Source organism: Jaculus jaculus, chromosome 6 (genome assembly GCF_020740685.1).
Source record: "Jaculus jaculus isolate mJacJac1 chromosome 6, mJacJac1.mat.Y.cur, whole genome shotgun sequence".
Taxonomy (NCBI): Eukaryota; Metazoa; Chordata; class Mammalia; order Rodentia; family Dipodidae; genus Jaculus; species Jaculus jaculus.
This window is the reverse complement of record NC_059107.1, coordinates 30,512,109-30,528,562: the sequence shown is the minus strand read 5'-3', so window position 1 is coordinate 30,528,562 and position 16,454 is coordinate 30,512,109. Positions and strand designations below refer to the sequence as shown.

The 16,454-nt window shown below is 43.2% G+C and overlaps 1 protein-coding gene and 1 pseudogene across 1 annotated transcript in view; one reads left to right on the top strand and one right to left on the bottom strand.

Annotated features, from left to right (window-relative positions):
- Positions 1-15,373, top strand: part of Drd1 (dopamine receptor D1) — a 79,888-nt gene extending 64,515 nt beyond the window's left edge. Inside the window, exon 2 of the transcript XR_006637788.1 lies at positions 15,267-15,373. The gene's annotated coding sequence lies outside the window, so the exon portion shown is untranslated. The remainder of the gene's footprint in view (positions 1-15,266) is intronic.
- LOC123461679 lies at positions 12,660-14,151 on the bottom strand (annotated as a pseudogene).
- Positions 15,374-16,454: the final 1,081 nt, after the last annotated feature.

The window sequence follows — 16,454 nt, the reverse complement described above, 5'->3', positions numbered from 1 at the left end:
CTGGCTTTGAGTGCGTCCTTATATGACCCATCGGGTCATGGTCACTAATTCCTCCCTTGATGGTCTGCTACTTCTTTCACTCTTAATACATCTCTTCCCATGTGCTGGCCCTGGAGGGTAACAAGAGGACTGACAGAGGAACTCATTTTCAAGTGTGATTTGAGCTAGGCTTTTTTTTTTTTTTTTTTTTTTCTTCTAGTCTAATCTTCCCTCAGCTCCAATCCTCTAGAAGCTTACTGTGTGGTATGGACAAATTAAGAAATGTCAATGTGGTTTTTTCCAGAGTGTCTGTATGAGAAAGGACCCCCCCAGCCTCAGAGGATTAATGTGTATGGAAGAAAGAGGGATAAGCCGGGTGTGGTGGCGCACACCTTTAATCCCAGCACTCGGGAGGCAGAGGTAGGAGGATTGCCATGAGTTCAAGGCCACCCTGAGATGACACAGTTAATTCCAGGTCAGCCTGGACCAGAGTGAGACCCTACCTCGAAAAACCAAAAAAAAAAAAAAAAAAAAGAAAGAAGGATAGCATTCAAGTGAGATTTTGAAGAATGCAGAGAAATTTATCACCAGGTAACATCCTGGCTACCTGCTCTGCCAGGCTTTTCTTACCATGATGAAACTTTCCTTTAAAACTGTTAAGCAGTAGCCAGGTGTGGTGACACATGCCTTGAATCCCAGCACTTGGGAGGCAGAGGTAGGAAGTTCACCATGAGTTCAAGGCCACCCTGAGATTACATAGTGAATTCCAGGTAAGCCTAGACTATAGTGAGACCTTACCTCAAAAAAAAAAAAAAAAAATGTTAAGCAGAAATAAACTCTTTTCAGAGTGGAGAGGTGACTCAGGGGTTAAGGTGCTTGCCTGCAAAGTTTAAGAAACTGGTTTGATTCCCCAGTACTCATGTAAAGAGGCCCTGGAGTGCCCGCTCTCAATCTCTCTCTCTCATGAATAAATAAATAAATAAAATATTAAAAAAATAACTAAGCCCTTTTCTTCCATAAACTGCTTCTGGTAGGATGCTTTGTCCCAGCAATGAGAAGGTAGCTGCTACAGCTCCCATGAGAGCCTTACCCTCACCCACTGGATACACTAACCTAGATGACTGTCTTCTCTCAAGTGGCCTCTTCTTGGATGTCCTTTGTGCTAGGAGTACTCATGCTGTAAAGCACATATCACCGTGTATGGGGCGAGGCAAGAAATCCTGATAGTCCTGGACATGGACCTGGGCTATTTGGTCGGGAATTCCAGGTCACAGTTTGGATATCCCGAGCACGGAGCAAACTATGGGCCAGTTTAGCGTATGGTCATCTGCTCCCATGGGAAGACTGTGGCCCGAGGAGAGATTATATTGTGCCTCAGCAGTACAGGGTTCAGGGTGGAGGTCCCTCTTGGCTGAGCCTACCAGCCTTCTCCCTAGAAATACATTGACAAATGGAGGCTGTTAGCAACATGTGGCTATTTATGCTGAACTCAAATGAAATGCAAGAATCCATCCCTCAGTAGTGTCTCCCACATTTCAAAGCTTTATAGTTTATGTGACTCACGATGTTCACATGGACAGCACAGGTACAGGACATGTCCGTCATCACAGGAAGTGTTACTAGACAATTCCATTTATAGAGGCCCAGACAAACTAGCCCCAGGGTTAAGAAACTATAGGCTTGGGGGTTGAAATTTAAATTGAAATCTGTCTGATTCTAAATTTCTACATTGGTCTTTCTTCCCTCACTTTGTTTCTACTTCCCTAACTTTGAAAAGAGTAAGCTTACCTCTTCCAACCTGGTTTCTAATCTATAAAACCCTCAAAGAGCTATGATGAGGATTAAATGAGATCATGTGCCTGAAATGCCCATGACAGGGTAGATTGTTGTTTTCAATAAAGTTAATCTCCTTCTCCAGCCTCAGCAGGGGTGGAAGGAGAAGCAGAGGCAGGATTAAGTGACCCTTTCTACTTCAAATATTCCAAATCAGAGAAAAATGACTTAAAAGTAGATGAGAGACGCTTCCTGATGAACCCTTCCATGGTGATGCCCTTACATCAGCGAGACGAGCTATTGCAAGTTACTAAGGATTAGCTAATTAAACTCCAAAGCTGACATTTTTGTTTGAAAGATAAAAAAATAATAATAATTTCATGTGCAACTGGAGCTTTTTTTCCTAAATGATGTGAGGAGTATTCTCATTCTTTGATTATTTATAACCAAGGAATGAAGAGAATAGCTGAATCTATTTCCTTTAAAGTGCTGCTTTTGAGATTGAGCAAGGTGAGTGCCTGCAGCGCACTATCATAGGATATACTGGGGCGTGACCTTGACTTAGTGAGAGTGTTGGTCAGAGACTTCACCCCCCACTCCCCGCTCTGTGACCTTCAGAAGTCCTTTCTTCTTTGGAGTTACTGTTCCCTCTGGGGAGGAAAGGCTAAATCAGAAGGTTCTAGGGACCCTTTGCTTCTGATTATAGAGAATTCTATGAAGATCTACAACCATCTCTTAAAATCACAGTGAAAAAGAAAAAAGAGGTAGCTTGTTTTAATCTTTGATCTATCACCAGAGCTTTCATAAGTATGAGAAATCTTCCTTCTGTAGGAGAAGGATTTTGTCTTATTTCTTTTCCTTTCCTGCCTTCCCTCTTCCTTTCCTCTATTTTCAAACCGTCACTAATGAAGGACAATTAGAATGGAAATCAGACTGGGTAGTTCTTGGCATACCTCTGGTCTCAACCCCATCCTGCCCATGCCTACTCTAGCCACTTCTTTCTGCTTTTTAACCTTTCATTTTCCAAAACTTGTTTATTTATTTGCATACGAGCATGCATGCATATGTGTAAGGGCATGGCAGAGTCTCTTGCCACTAAAAATGAGGACCAGATTCCCCTGTCACTTTTTTTTTTTTTCAAGACAGGGTCTTGCTCTAGCCCAGGCTGACCCGGAATCCAATATGTAGTCTTGGTGGTCTCGAACTCACGGCAGCAATCCTCCTACCTCTGCCTCCCAAGTGCTGGGATTAAAGGCGTGTGCCACCATGCCCAGCCTATGTCACTTTTTGCATATGGCTTTATGTAGTACTAGGGAATTGAACCCAGGATAGTAGGCTTTGCAAATAATCACCTTTACCCACTGAACTCTCTCTCCAGCTCCTCTTTCTGTTTCTTTTTCTTTCTTTCTTTCGTTTTTATTTATTTATTTATTTATTTTTCTTTCTTTCTTTTTTAAACTCTGTGAAGATTCTAGATTGACTGTGTATGAATTCCTCATTGACAGAGTCATGGCAGAGTTATCTACTCATTCATTCATCCATATATTCAACAAATACTCCCTGAAGCTCCAGTGATGTTTCCCAGTCCTTGTCTAGGCCCAAGAGATGCAAATGTGAGTGAAGCAGACAGAGCCCTTGTTCACATGTGCTCACATGCTAAGCAGGGCATGCAGGACTTCAGGAAACAATCCAATGTGTAATACTCTAGGGCATGATAGGTGCAGTAAAAATAAAGATGAGCTAAGTGTGTGTGGGAGAGGAAGCTGGGGTCTTAGATTGGGATATCTAGGATGATGTCTTTGGGGAGATGGCCTTTGAGCAGATGTCTTCATAAAACTTGCAAAAGAGGCTGAAGAAAAATTTGGCACAGTGATGTTCCAGACAGGGAGGAATCATAATTGTAAGATCTTCACATGTTTAAAAGATTATAAGGTGAGAAAGCCTTCACATCATTAAAGATTGTAAGGTGAGGACTGGAGAGATGGTTTAGCAGTTAAGGTGCTTGCCTGCGAAGCCTAAGAACCCATGTTTGACTCTCCAGATCCCATGTTAGCCAGATGCACAAAGGTGAGGCAAGCGCAAGATCGCAAAAGCCCACTAGGTGGCGCAAGCATCTGGCGTTCAAGTTTAGTGACTGAGGCCCTGATGTGCCAATTTCTTTCTCACTCTCTTTCCATTTCTGGCTAAAAAAGATTATAAATGGGAATGCCTTCACATAGTTAAAGACTATTGTGGGAAAGCCTTCACATGATTAAAGAAAGCCTTCATGTAGTTAAAGATTGTAAGGTGGGAATGCCTTCACATGATGAATGATTCTAAGGTGGGAATGCCTTCACATGATGAATGATAAAGCCAGATAAAAAGTGGTGCATGCATCTGAAGTTTGTTTACAATGGCAAGAGACCCTAGCACACTCCTACTCTCTACTGGCAAATAACTAAAAACTTTTTTTAAAAAGAAATTCACCCTTTTTTTTTTTTTTTTTTTTGCAACTTGGTGAAATATAAGTTTTAAGGTATATCCTTCTAATTTTCTGAATTTCACGGTATCTGTTGTAATGTCTACATTTTCATCTCTAATTTTATTAATTTGGGTCTTTTCTCCTTTTCTTTCACTTAATTTGACCTGATTATTGGTGAGAAGTCACCTATTATTACTGTGTCTTCTAGTCCTGATAGTCTGTCCTCCAAAGATTCATTGTATTAATGAATTCATTAATTAATAATGAATCTTTCCTCTGAGGTTTTTTTTTGAGGGGGGTTTTCAAGGTAGGGTCTCATTTGAGCCCAGGCTAACCTGTAATTCATTAAGTCTCAGGGTGGCCTCAAACTCACAGTGATCCTCCTACCTCTGCCTCTCCAGTGCTGGGATTAAAGGCACAAGCCACCACACCCAGTTCCACTGAGCTTTTATATTTGACTTACTGAATTTTTTTGTTTTGGTTTTGCTATAGTATTTCATTCTTTTTTATTGAATTTTATTCTCATATCCTGAATTGACTTCTTTATTTCATTCAACTGTTTGGGTTTTGTTGGAGTTCGTCCAAGAGCTTACTCCCATTCTCTCTGAACTCACTCGGGAGTTTATTTGTGTCATGTTTGAATTCTTTGAACATATTTATAACTATTCTCTTGAATTTTTTGTCTGGAATGTCCTCTAATTTGTTTTTCGTGGGGACCATTTTTATCAGGTTGGTGATTTTTAGAGAAGACACATTGCTCTTGCTTTTTTGTATTGCCTGCATTTTTGCAATGGGCCTTGTGTATCTGGAGTTGGTAGCTCATTGGCTACATCTTCTGGCTTGAGTTTCTGACACCTTGCTTTTGAGTGGATGATGGAAACCATGCTGGTTGTTAAACCTGGCTTAGCTGGTCTCCCATGGACTAGGTGATGTTTGATGTTCAGTTATTGAGTCAGTGCTCATTTGTCAGTGGGGTGCCTGAGTTAATCCAAGCCTAAGTAAGGGCAGGTGTCCTCTGACCTCAGGAGCAGTGTGGCTCAGCAGGGCATGTCCTGGGGTTGGGGGCAGAGCAGCCTCTGACCATAAGCCAGTAAGTACTCCACAGGGTTCCACGGTGGTGGAAGTGAGGCCGGTTTCCAAGACTGGTCGTCTGATTCCCTCTGGTCTCACAAGTGGACACATAGGCAGAGTTTGCAGTTGCAAACAAAGAGGAAGGTGGGGGCTGGGCTTGGCAGGGGTGTTGCCCTCAACCTCACAAATGGATGGGCATTCCACATGGCTTGGAGGCCTCCGTGGAGGTGGGTGTTGGGGTCAGTGGGAGCAAGCTGCCTCTGACCTGAGGAGGGGGTGGGCACTAGCCTGGTTAAAAAGCAATCGGGGTGATGTGAAGCTCTGAGGTCGGCAGGAGTGGGTAGCTATTTTCCACAGGTTGGTGTTAGCATGGAGTTGGTGAGGGCATGGCCTCTGGCTTCAAGACTCTGTGCGGTTCTGAGGCACATGCTGAGGTTCTTTATTGCTAATTAAAGTCTAGCCATATAGCTAAAGCTGGCCTGGAAGTTACCATTTAGCCTATGCTCGCTCCTAAGTGACTATCCTCTGGCCTCAGACTCTTGACTGCTGGGGTTACAGGCACACACTACCACATCCATCTTGCTTTCACCCTTTTTTTTTTTTTTTTTTTTTTCAAGGTAGGGTCTCACTCTAGCCCAGGCTACCTGGAATTCACTATGGAGTCTCAGGGTGGCCTTGAACTCACAGTGGTCCTCCTACCTCTGCCTCCCCGTGCTGGGATTAAAGGCATGTGCCACCACTCCCGGCTCTCTTTTACCCTTTTTTAAATTTAGATTTATTCCATTCATTTGTGCTGAACACATTTCTATATCTCCTTTTCCATTTCAAATAAAATCTAAGCAAACTACATATTGACTTTATGAACATTTTTTTTTCTGGCTGAGTGATGTAACATGCAAGCAAACAAAAAAGTTTCTCCTAGAGATGGCTTAGCGGTTAAGCGCTTGCCTGTGAAGCCTAAGGACCCCGGTTCGAGGCTCGGTTCCCCAGGTCCCACGTTAGCCAGATGCACAAGGGGGCGCACGCATCTGGAGTTCGTTTGCAGAGGCTGGAAGCCCTGGCGCGCCCATTCTCTCTCTCTCCCTCTATCTGTCTTTCTCTCTATGTCTGTTGCTCTCAAATAACTAAATAAAAAATTTAAAAAAAAATTGAGAAAAAAAAGTTTCTCCTATAAAGGTGATTATTTTTGCTTATTTATTTTTCAGTGTAGTTACCTGTACCTTAAGCTTAAACTTTTCTAGCTTAGGAAATTTGCTTACATCATCTCATCCGCAGGTTTCCTGACTCAATATTTCTGGAACATCTGACTTCTTGTTCTCTGGCCAGGTGTCTCACATGGGTGCACACTACACTATGCCTTCTATTGTCTTGGGGATTTTTCTTCGGGGCGTCTCTCATTTCTTGCACCCAGTCATCCTGTTTCTTGGCTTACAACACCCCTTTTGCAACAGAATACATCGAAGCAGGCTCCTGAGAGGGAAGCGGGGTGCTGAGGTCTTGCATTCTGTGAGTATCTTTCATCTTCACTCCCGTCTCATTAGCGACTTGGCTGGCTCTGGCCTCCTACTCTGAAACTTTTATCTGTTCAGAAGGAGCTTACCATTGCCTCCTAGCTTTCAGATACAAAGTCCAAAGCAGTTCTTACACCTGATCTCTTAGATGTGATAATTATCTCACTGGAAGCTTGAGAGTGACTTGTTCCCCCCTCCAGCGCTCTAAAATGTCACATTCGTTTATTTTGGTGTTAGACTATTTCTACCCACTATGTTGGGAACAGGTTGGGTTCTTTCAATCTGCACTCTCCTGTCCATATGGAAAACTTTAAAAAATTATTCTCCTGAAAATTCCTTCTCTTACCTTCTATTATGTGAACATTGGATTCTTCATCTTGGTCCCTTATTTATTACGAGTGCTTATTATGTACTTAAAAGGTTTTTATTTATTTGAGTGTGTGTGTGCGCACGTACACATGTCAGGGTCTTGCTGTAAGTGAACACCAGGTGCTTGTGCCACTTTCTGCACCTGGCTTTATGTGGTGTTGGAGAATTGAACCAAGGCTGGCGGGCCTTGCAAGCAAGTGCTTTTAACTGCTGAGCCATCTCCCCAGTCTCTTCTTATATGCTTTAAAAATATTTTATTTTTATTTATTTATTTATTTGGCGCGGGGGGGGGGGAGAGAAATAATGGGTGCAACAGGGCCTGCAGCCACTGCAGATGGACTCCAGACTCATGCTTCCCTTTGTGCATCTGGCTAACGTGGGTCCTGGGGAATCGAACCTGGGTCCTTTGGCTTTGCAGGCAAATGCCTTAACCACCAAGCCATCCCTCCAGCCCTCTTATTATATACTTTTGCTTTGCTTTTTTTTGGTTTTATAATGGGGACAATTTCTTCAATTTATCTGTTGACCTTCTATTCAGTTTCTCATTTCTGCCCCGCAAAATTTCATTATTGTCTGTTTCCTTATTATACTTGATTTTCACGTTTATCTGTGGATACTAGTGATAGCAACTGGCTTGGACATATCAGTAAGAGCACCCACATACTTGGAAAACAAAACAAAACACTTGACATGCGAGTGGGTGAGTGAGTGCCTTGGCAGTGTGGGGCGGAGACACTTTGGAAGAAGTGGGCACAAAGGAAGAAGGTTATCTTGTCTTGTCTACAGATGCAGAATCCCACACCCATGCCTTGGCTCATGAGCCTGGAGCTAGTGGTAACTGTAAGGTGCTGGGAGTAATAGATTTTGGAGAGAATAATAGATAAAAATATTTTAAAAGAGCTGGGCGTGGTGGTGCATGCCTTTAATCTCAGCACTAGGGAAGCAGAGGAGGGAGGATTGCCCATGAGTTTGAGGCCACCCTGAGACCACAGAGTGAATTCCAGGTCAGCCTGAGCTAGAGTGAGACCCTACCTCAAACACACACACACACACACACACACATAAATTTTTTTTAAAGAGAAGTCTTTCTGGGGCTTGTGCCATGGTACTTCCCCCTCAGTAAATATTGGAATACATATCATCTTGATTTTCAATGCCTTCATTGTTGGACTTCTGTTTCTTTTGTATGGGATCTGGTGCTGAGGCTGTCTTTACTGCATATCATTTTTATTTGGATGGGACAAGATACTCAGGGGTAATCTGATTTCACCTGGGGCCTATATTAGGAAATCAGTCTTCTCTGTGAAGGATGTAGAGTGTGGCCCTCCCTTTCAGGTTTCCAGTGGAGGTTTCTAAGTTGGATGGTGAATTGCCTGTAGGTCTAGGCAAGTAGAGTGGCATATCAGGGCAGATTCCAGATGGCTTTGAGAAAGCAAAAGTCCCTAAAAGAAACAAAAACGGTGCTCCCTAAGGAACCCTGGGGATGGGAAGAACAGAGGTGCATGAATACTAAAGGCCACAGCAGAGAGGTGTGCCTACAAGTAGATCATTTATACACAGGGACAACATTGAAACAAACCGTAAAATGCAAGAAGCAAGCAAGATGACTGTTAGACCTGAACAGAAGTGAAGAGAAATACTTTAGTCTCACCCCTCTGCATGATTTTACAAGTTGCTTAGTGGGAAGAAAAAGGAAATTTATATATCAGAACTCTTCTGTGAAGGGGTGAGCGCAGTTTCTTTCTTAGAGATGCTGAACATATGGCTGGCTTCCATTCACAAAGGGAATCAGAATTCCAGTCCCTGGTTAACTCTTGCACATGTGGCTTAGGGGTTTAGATGTTATGAACCTAACACATTATCCTCATAAATCCTCATGTATGGAGCTCACCTACAAAATACAATATATAATAAGGGTCCTATTTTTGAAATGTGTCTTTATATATACCTATATGTATTTGCATAGAAAAATGGCAGAAGGCACAACATAAAAATGTGCATAGCATTGTTTTGATCAATATGAGCGCATATAGTTAATTTTCATATCATATTCTGCATATCTTACTTAATCTTATAAGTATTATGAGGGAGCCTATTCTTTTTTTAAATTAATTTACTTTTCATTAACAACTTCCATGATTATAAGCAATATCCCATGGTAATACCCTCCCTCCCCCTACCACTTGCCCCTTTGAAACTCCACTCTCCATCATATCCCCTCCTCCTCTCAATTAGTCTCTCTTTCATTTTTATGTCATGATCTTTTCCTCCTATTATGGTGGTCTTATGTAGGTAGTGTCAGGCACTGTGAGGTCATGGATATCTAGGCCATTTTATGTCTGGAGGAGCACATTGTAAGGAGTCCTACCCTTCCTTTGGCTCTTACATTCTTTCTACCACCTTTTCTTCAATGGACCCTGAGCCTTGGAAGGTGTGATAGAGACGTACCAGTGCTGAACACTCCTTTTGTCACTTCTACCCAGCACCATGATGCCATCTGAGTCATCCCAAGGTCACTGCCATCTGAAAAGAGAAGGTTCTCTACCAAAAGTGAGAGTAGCATTAATATAAGGATATGAACATTAAGAGAAGTGCTTACTGGGCAGTTTGATAAGCATAGTATATACATTTAGCCAGACAATAGCAGACATTACACCCCTAGGGCTCATGACTACCCCTGTTGTAGGTTTTCAGTATCAAGGATGTATTCTCTCCCATGGAGCAGGCCTCCAGTCCAATTAGAAGGCAGTTGGTTTCCACCATGACACATGTCACTATTGCACACATTGGGTCATTTGGCCTGGCTGGCTAAATATAAGGTCTTTAGTGTCCACTGTTGAGGCTCTTCACTGGTGATTTCTCTCAAGGGCTCCTATTCTTATAGCAATATTAGTGTTAGTAGATCATTAATAATGGTGGCTGTCATCACACTAGTTGGTATTTGACTCCATACTGAGTGAGGCAGCTCTTGTGGAATGTCCCCCATCACTTCATATATTTGTGATTAAGCCTCATACTCAGTCTCTAGTGAGTGGAGCTTTTGCGAAGTGGAGCCTTGCCAGAGGAGGTACGTCATTGGGGGCGGGCCTTGAGGTTTATTAGTCCAGTCCACTGGGTGTTCAGAGATAGCTCACTGTTGAAGTCTGGTTCACATTGCTGGTAGAAATCACCCAACCAAGAGCAGCTTCTGGGAAAAAGAGATTTATTTCTGGCTTACAGGCTTGAGGGGAAGCTCCACGATGGCAGGGAAAAATGACGGCATGAGCAGAGGGTGGACATCACCTCCTGGACAACATAAGGTGGGCAGTAGCAACAGGAGAGTGTGCCAAACACTGGCAAGGGGACACTGGCTATAAAACCCATAAGCCTGCCCCCAACAACACACTCCCTGCAGGAGGCATTAATTCCCAAACATCCATCAGCTGGGAACCTAGCATTCAGAACACCTATGTTAATGGGGGACACCTGACTCAAACCACCATACTCACTTACTGCTGCCTCCCAGCTGATGTGACAAGATGTGATGCTCAGCCATTGCTCAGGCCTGTCATGCTTTGCGCACCACGAGGAAACTTTCTCTAGAAACCATAAGCCTGCAATAGAACCGTTCCTGTCATAAATGGCTTCTGGTTGTGTGTTTTACCCCAGCAATGAGAACCTAAGTGCTCCAGCTCTCAAGAATTAGCTTCTTTTTGCACTGCACCCGCCCATGTCTTACCCTTTCCCCCGATGAGGATGCCCGCTAGGATGTGTCAGCTCTGGCAGCTAGTTAGGACCAGAAGCTCTTGGATCCCAAAGCAAATATGTTATTAATTTATGTTTGCTTTTTAGTCCTCCTGAAATGATTCCTAAGGACATGCTATACAGTGAAAGGTGACCATGACACTGGACATGTTCCCTGACCATTTATGTTAAGTGTTCTAAGATGACAACTTTAGAAGAACCATGCCCACACACGGCACAGCATACAGGAACTCACATGCATAATCCTTTCAGATGGGCCAGATATAGAGGGTATTTTTCCCTTCTGATTTTCTTTACACTCTTCGATGTGATGGATTTTGTATCCCTAGTATATGAAATGTGGTTTAAAACGTAATCTCTCCCAAACACCAGTATTTCCTTGGCATGTCAGCAAGATGCAAAGATCCGTAGCATTTTAAAACCAAGATATGGCAACATACTCTGGCAGCGCCTGCAGACCCAGAGTAAGGGAAATGCTGTGTGGAGTGGGTCTCTGATGAGATGTGACCAAGGAGCCTGAGAGCCATGTTTGTTCCCGTGTCTGTATCAGGCAATGCAGAGGCTTTAGAAGGATGTTGTCATTTCTGTCTTGACCAACTTCCAAACCTCACATTCAGGCTTGTAGAAAAACAGAGCTCTCCTTTCTCAGAATATTTAAATTCTCTTTCTGGAGGTGTTTTTGAGTCTTTCTAATCAGGCCGTATTTCATATAAAAGAGTGATGGTTTATCTGTCTTAAGTGTAGGCTATCAAAAAGCACGGTCAGTTCCATCTTGCTGTCTCACACTCTTTTGCCCTTGTGCCTTCTACCATGGGGTAATGGCAGCAGTGAGGCTCTTAGCAGATGTGGCCACCTTGATGTTTGGACTTCCCTGAGTCCATAACTGTGAGAAATAAAATTCTAGTCTTTGTAAATAATTTGATCAATGGTACTTTGTTATGCCAATAATAACAAAGACAAAAACCTCTAAAGTGCCTGATTTAAATTCTGATTTGAGTATAGCTTCGAGAAAACTCTACCAAAATGGAAGGGAGTCACTTCAGAAGAAAGACCCTCAGTGGAATAAGGAGGGAAGAGGTGTATAGGAGGATAAGGTGAGGGAAATGCAATTTGTTCATATAGAAAATTCGCAATTAATTTTTTTTTTAAAAAAAAGTGTGTACTTGCAGGGACATATGAAAGTAGGACATAATAAGGAAGGACTATGAAATACTGTCATTTAAGGACAACCTCAGAACAATCTCTGCTATGTACACAGCGACTTTCTAGAACAGTGCCAGGCAAGGCCATTTGCCTGTTGTCTTGGTTTGGACTGTTTATGTGACAAGAAGAAAAATATCCCAACTAACCTATCTCAGAAATGCCCTGGGTCCTTCAGTTAAACAGTCCAGAGTTTGCTAGTCTCCACAGGAGAGATCCAGGGATCCACTGATGGCCTGAACCTAAGGAAGTTCCATCTGTCAGCCTCTTTTCTAGGACAGCTATCCTCAGGTGAACTTCCTCACAGCCACTGTGACTGGAAGGTGGCTAGAAACATCAGCCTTCTTCATTAATGTCCAGTAGAAAGAAAGAGTTTCTCCTTAGCTCTTATGGATGATGAAAAAAAACTCTGCTTTTTCATTTAAACTATAACTTTTCATTGCCTCATTTGGGCCTAAATAGTAATCTGTCCAATAGTCTGTTTTTGCAGTGTCATTGGGGTTCAATCTCATCTGTATTTATTTATTTATTTATTTATTTATTTTCAGCAGTCAGCAGCTACCTTTATTTGGATCAGACACAATACCAACTAATGCAGCACAGCTTGTGAACAAAATGGAATTGGCTGGGATGTATATTGTCTGGTTTTGTTTAAGGCTTGGCTTCCAGGACAGGTTTAGAGACTTAGTGGAACACTGGACATTACTACAGAGACCCTAGGTGCACACAATATAGAAACACCTTCTACTTTAACCCATTTCTGACTTAAAGCAGGAAGGCTAAGAAAAAAAATTAAGCTAAAACCTTTTTTTTTTTTTTAATTTTTATTTATTTATTTGAGAGCGACAGACACAGAGAGAAGGACAGAGAGAGGGAGAGAGAGAGAATGGGCGCGCCAGGGCTTCCAGCCTCTGCAAAGGAACTCCAGACGCGTGCGCCCCCTTGTGCATCTGGCTAACGTGGGACCTGGGGAACCGAGCCTCGAACCGGGGTCCTTAGGCTTCACAGGCAAGCGCTTAACCACTAAGCCATCTCTCCAGCCCATAAGCTAAAACCTTTTGTAAGAAAACGTGATTCAAATTTTCATGACCATTAAAGAGGCATAACTTCTGACATTAAATGTCCTGAAACATCAAAGTTCATTTCATGAAGGGTTTAGTGAAATGTGTACATTCTGGGTCATGTGACTCAGGAACTTGTCAACCAGGTCATGTTATGTGGAAGCTCAGCCAGCTTCCAGTCTGCTCCTGTGATGGAGCTTGGACAACAGTAAGGTATTTGGCACCGCTTTGCTATCATCTGGTCCACTCCTGTCCTGGCCTGTCCCTGCTGATTGGTCAGTTCATTGCAGTGCCCTTGAAAGGCGAGGGTGGCATGGCTTTTGTCTCAGTCTTGTTCTTGCATATTGCTGGTGATGTTTCACGTGCTACTGAAGACATGGGTTCAGAGCTGCTTTTCTTACATTGGGTCCAAGGAAACTGCACTGAGAGCATCTCCCCCACTGGGCTAGGGGCTGTTTCCTTCATTTTTTCTTTCTTTTCTCCTCATACTTGTAGTAGGGGTTCCGCAACATGAAAACTAGAAGAATGAGAGGGATGATGAAGTAGGGGGCGTAGATACAGATGAGGGTCAGTCGTTCCCGGAGCGTCTCAGGTCTTTGTCCTTTGAAAGCACTGGCTCTGGAGAAATCCTCAAGTAGAATCGTGTAGAGAATTGGGATTAAAGTTGTTATGGTGTGAACAGAGTAAATGATTGCAGGTGTGCGAATCCACCTGCAGCTTCAAAACACGAAGGACTTGAACCACACTGGGGGATCCTGCATCAGAGGGTCTTTGAACTCCTTTGAATACCAGTTCTTCAGGTCTGTAAACTCGACCGGGTAGAGCTCGGGTGACCACGCCACCTGCAGGTCCACGAACAGGGTGATGGGGATGTGGGAGAGGAAGTAGAGGCCCAGCAGGCACTCTAGGAAGCGTCTGGTGACCACGGCCCCCATCTTCCGTCGGGTGATCCCCCAGCTCAGCGACACGGGAACAAGTGGGATCTCATCTGTATTTATTGACAAAGAGAAAAAAAAAGACACAAGCTCTCTAGTAGGTTATTTAAATTCCTCATGAGTTTAATGGTTAGAAAGCAGAAAGAGGATTGTTATAGTTAGTGTGAGTCTAACAGGATCCCCACAGACACATGTATGAAATGTTTGTTCCCAGGAGTTAAACGTGGTGGAATCTTTAACACATGGGGCTTAGTGAGAGGTCCTCAAAGGGATTGTGGGACTCTGGCATTCTTATTTATTGATTGATTGGTTGCAACTTGGTCATACAGTGATTGGTTTTGCTCTGGCACCCATGCGTGCCATGATGTGCTGTGTCACCACAGGCCCAAAGCAATGAGGTCCATCAATCATGATCGACTGAAACTCAAAAACTGTGAGGTAAAACGAGTTTTTCTTCTTTGCAAGTAGACTTATTCCAGGTATTTGTTGTGGTGATAGAAGGCTGGCTAACACAAGGAGACGTGTTTTCATATAGGCCAGATACCCAGAAGTGGACTGCCCTACTTCATCAGTGGAGTAGGGGAACAATGATGGGATTTAAATGACGCCCTAGCCTGGTCCAACAGCCTGCTGAAGAAGATGGCTGTTGGCAGACGAGACACAGTATGTATTTGAACATTTGATTTTATTTCTCTCCCAACTTTTTATTCTGCAAATCTTCAAGCATATAGGACAGATGACTTTACAACAATCATCAGCATACTTGATGCCTACATTAAAAATAACATTTTGTCACATTGTCTTTATATGTATGAACCACTTGAAAGCCAGTTGCAGACATTAGGTCACTTTCCCCAGAAATGTCTCCTTATGTTGCTCCTAAAAATAAGGACTTCATCTGATGTAATTATGATATAATTGTTACATTTGGAAAATTAAAGCTTATTCTCTTCCTTTCCAGTGACTCACCAGAGCTGACCCTGCTTAACTCCCAAGATCAGATGAAAATGGACAAACTCATGGTGGTTCAGCTACAGTCTTAATGTTCATTTCCTTACAGCACCCAAGACCCAGTCTCTATTGTCCCCCAAAGTCTCTCCTTTCTTGGATCAGGAGCTAATCCGTCTTCACGCTATTGTTCTGTTGGTATCTTTTATCTTAGAAAGCGCAGCAGTGACCTCATTGCTGGGACAAAACACGTGACTGGAAGCAGCTATGGGAAGAAAAGGTTATGAGGAGGAGTTTCATTATGATGGGGACCACGTGGCAGAGCAGACAAATAAGCACCATCACACTTTGTCACATCAGCTGGGAGGAAGCAGCAAGAGTGAATTGAGCAAGTGAACACATAATAGGGCTGGCCTAATCAACGTCGACGTAGTCCCCCAGTGACACACCTCCTCCAGCAAGGCTCCACCTCCCAAAGTGGCCCTGCCTCCACGAGCTGGGGATGAGTTATGAGGTTTCATCACAAACACATTGAGTTATTAACCACTACTGAACTTACCCCAATGTTTTGAAAATGACACAAAGTGTTTGGAGATTGTCAGACTTTTTCTCATTCTAGGATTTTCCTTGCTTTCATCCTAAATTTGATATTAAGTATGAAGGTTTAGTAATTGGATTTGGGTTAGGCATGTTTGGTAAGACTATTTCACTGGAAATAGTATGATCCTTATGTCCACCAACTGGGGTTGTCTTGCTTTATGGAAAACCATTTTTTTTGGAGAGGTGTATATTAATGGTACACTTTTCGATTGAGAGATGGTCTGAAATATCATTTTCTTTGCAGACCTATTGCTTTGTTCACATGTGTGTTTTCAGCCCTATCAGTGCTGAGGGAAGCAGCCCCCCTCCTGTTCATGTGGTATCAAAAAAAAAGTGCAGGGTTGTGGGGTGGCCTTGGCAGAAGAGGAATTAGACCCACGTTCCCAGCCTGTGCTCTGTGCTCTGTGTCTAACCCAACTGCCTGCCACCAAGGGCAAGGGCAAGGGCACGGAAGGCTGGAATGGATGGGGGCTCTAGTGAGGCGGTTACCCCCGCCATTCCCCTCCTACTTGTCCTCTGTGACAAGGACATAGAGCCACCTCGTGGTTCTATTCCTGCTACAGCTGTTGAGGACCTGGAGCAGCACCCATCAAGCAAACAAGCCACCGAGTCCCCATGAGGCTGGAGCCTGGCAGAACTGCCCTTAATCCTTCCCACCTCTCCTCAGAAACAGCCTTTCAATAAACATATTGCCACAACAGTGAGGTGTATTGTCATTATTTCACCCAAGAGTTCTGGAAATTAAACTACTTTTTTAAGTGTTTGGGGTGACATCCTTTTAACTCTAAGTTCGCCAGCTGTG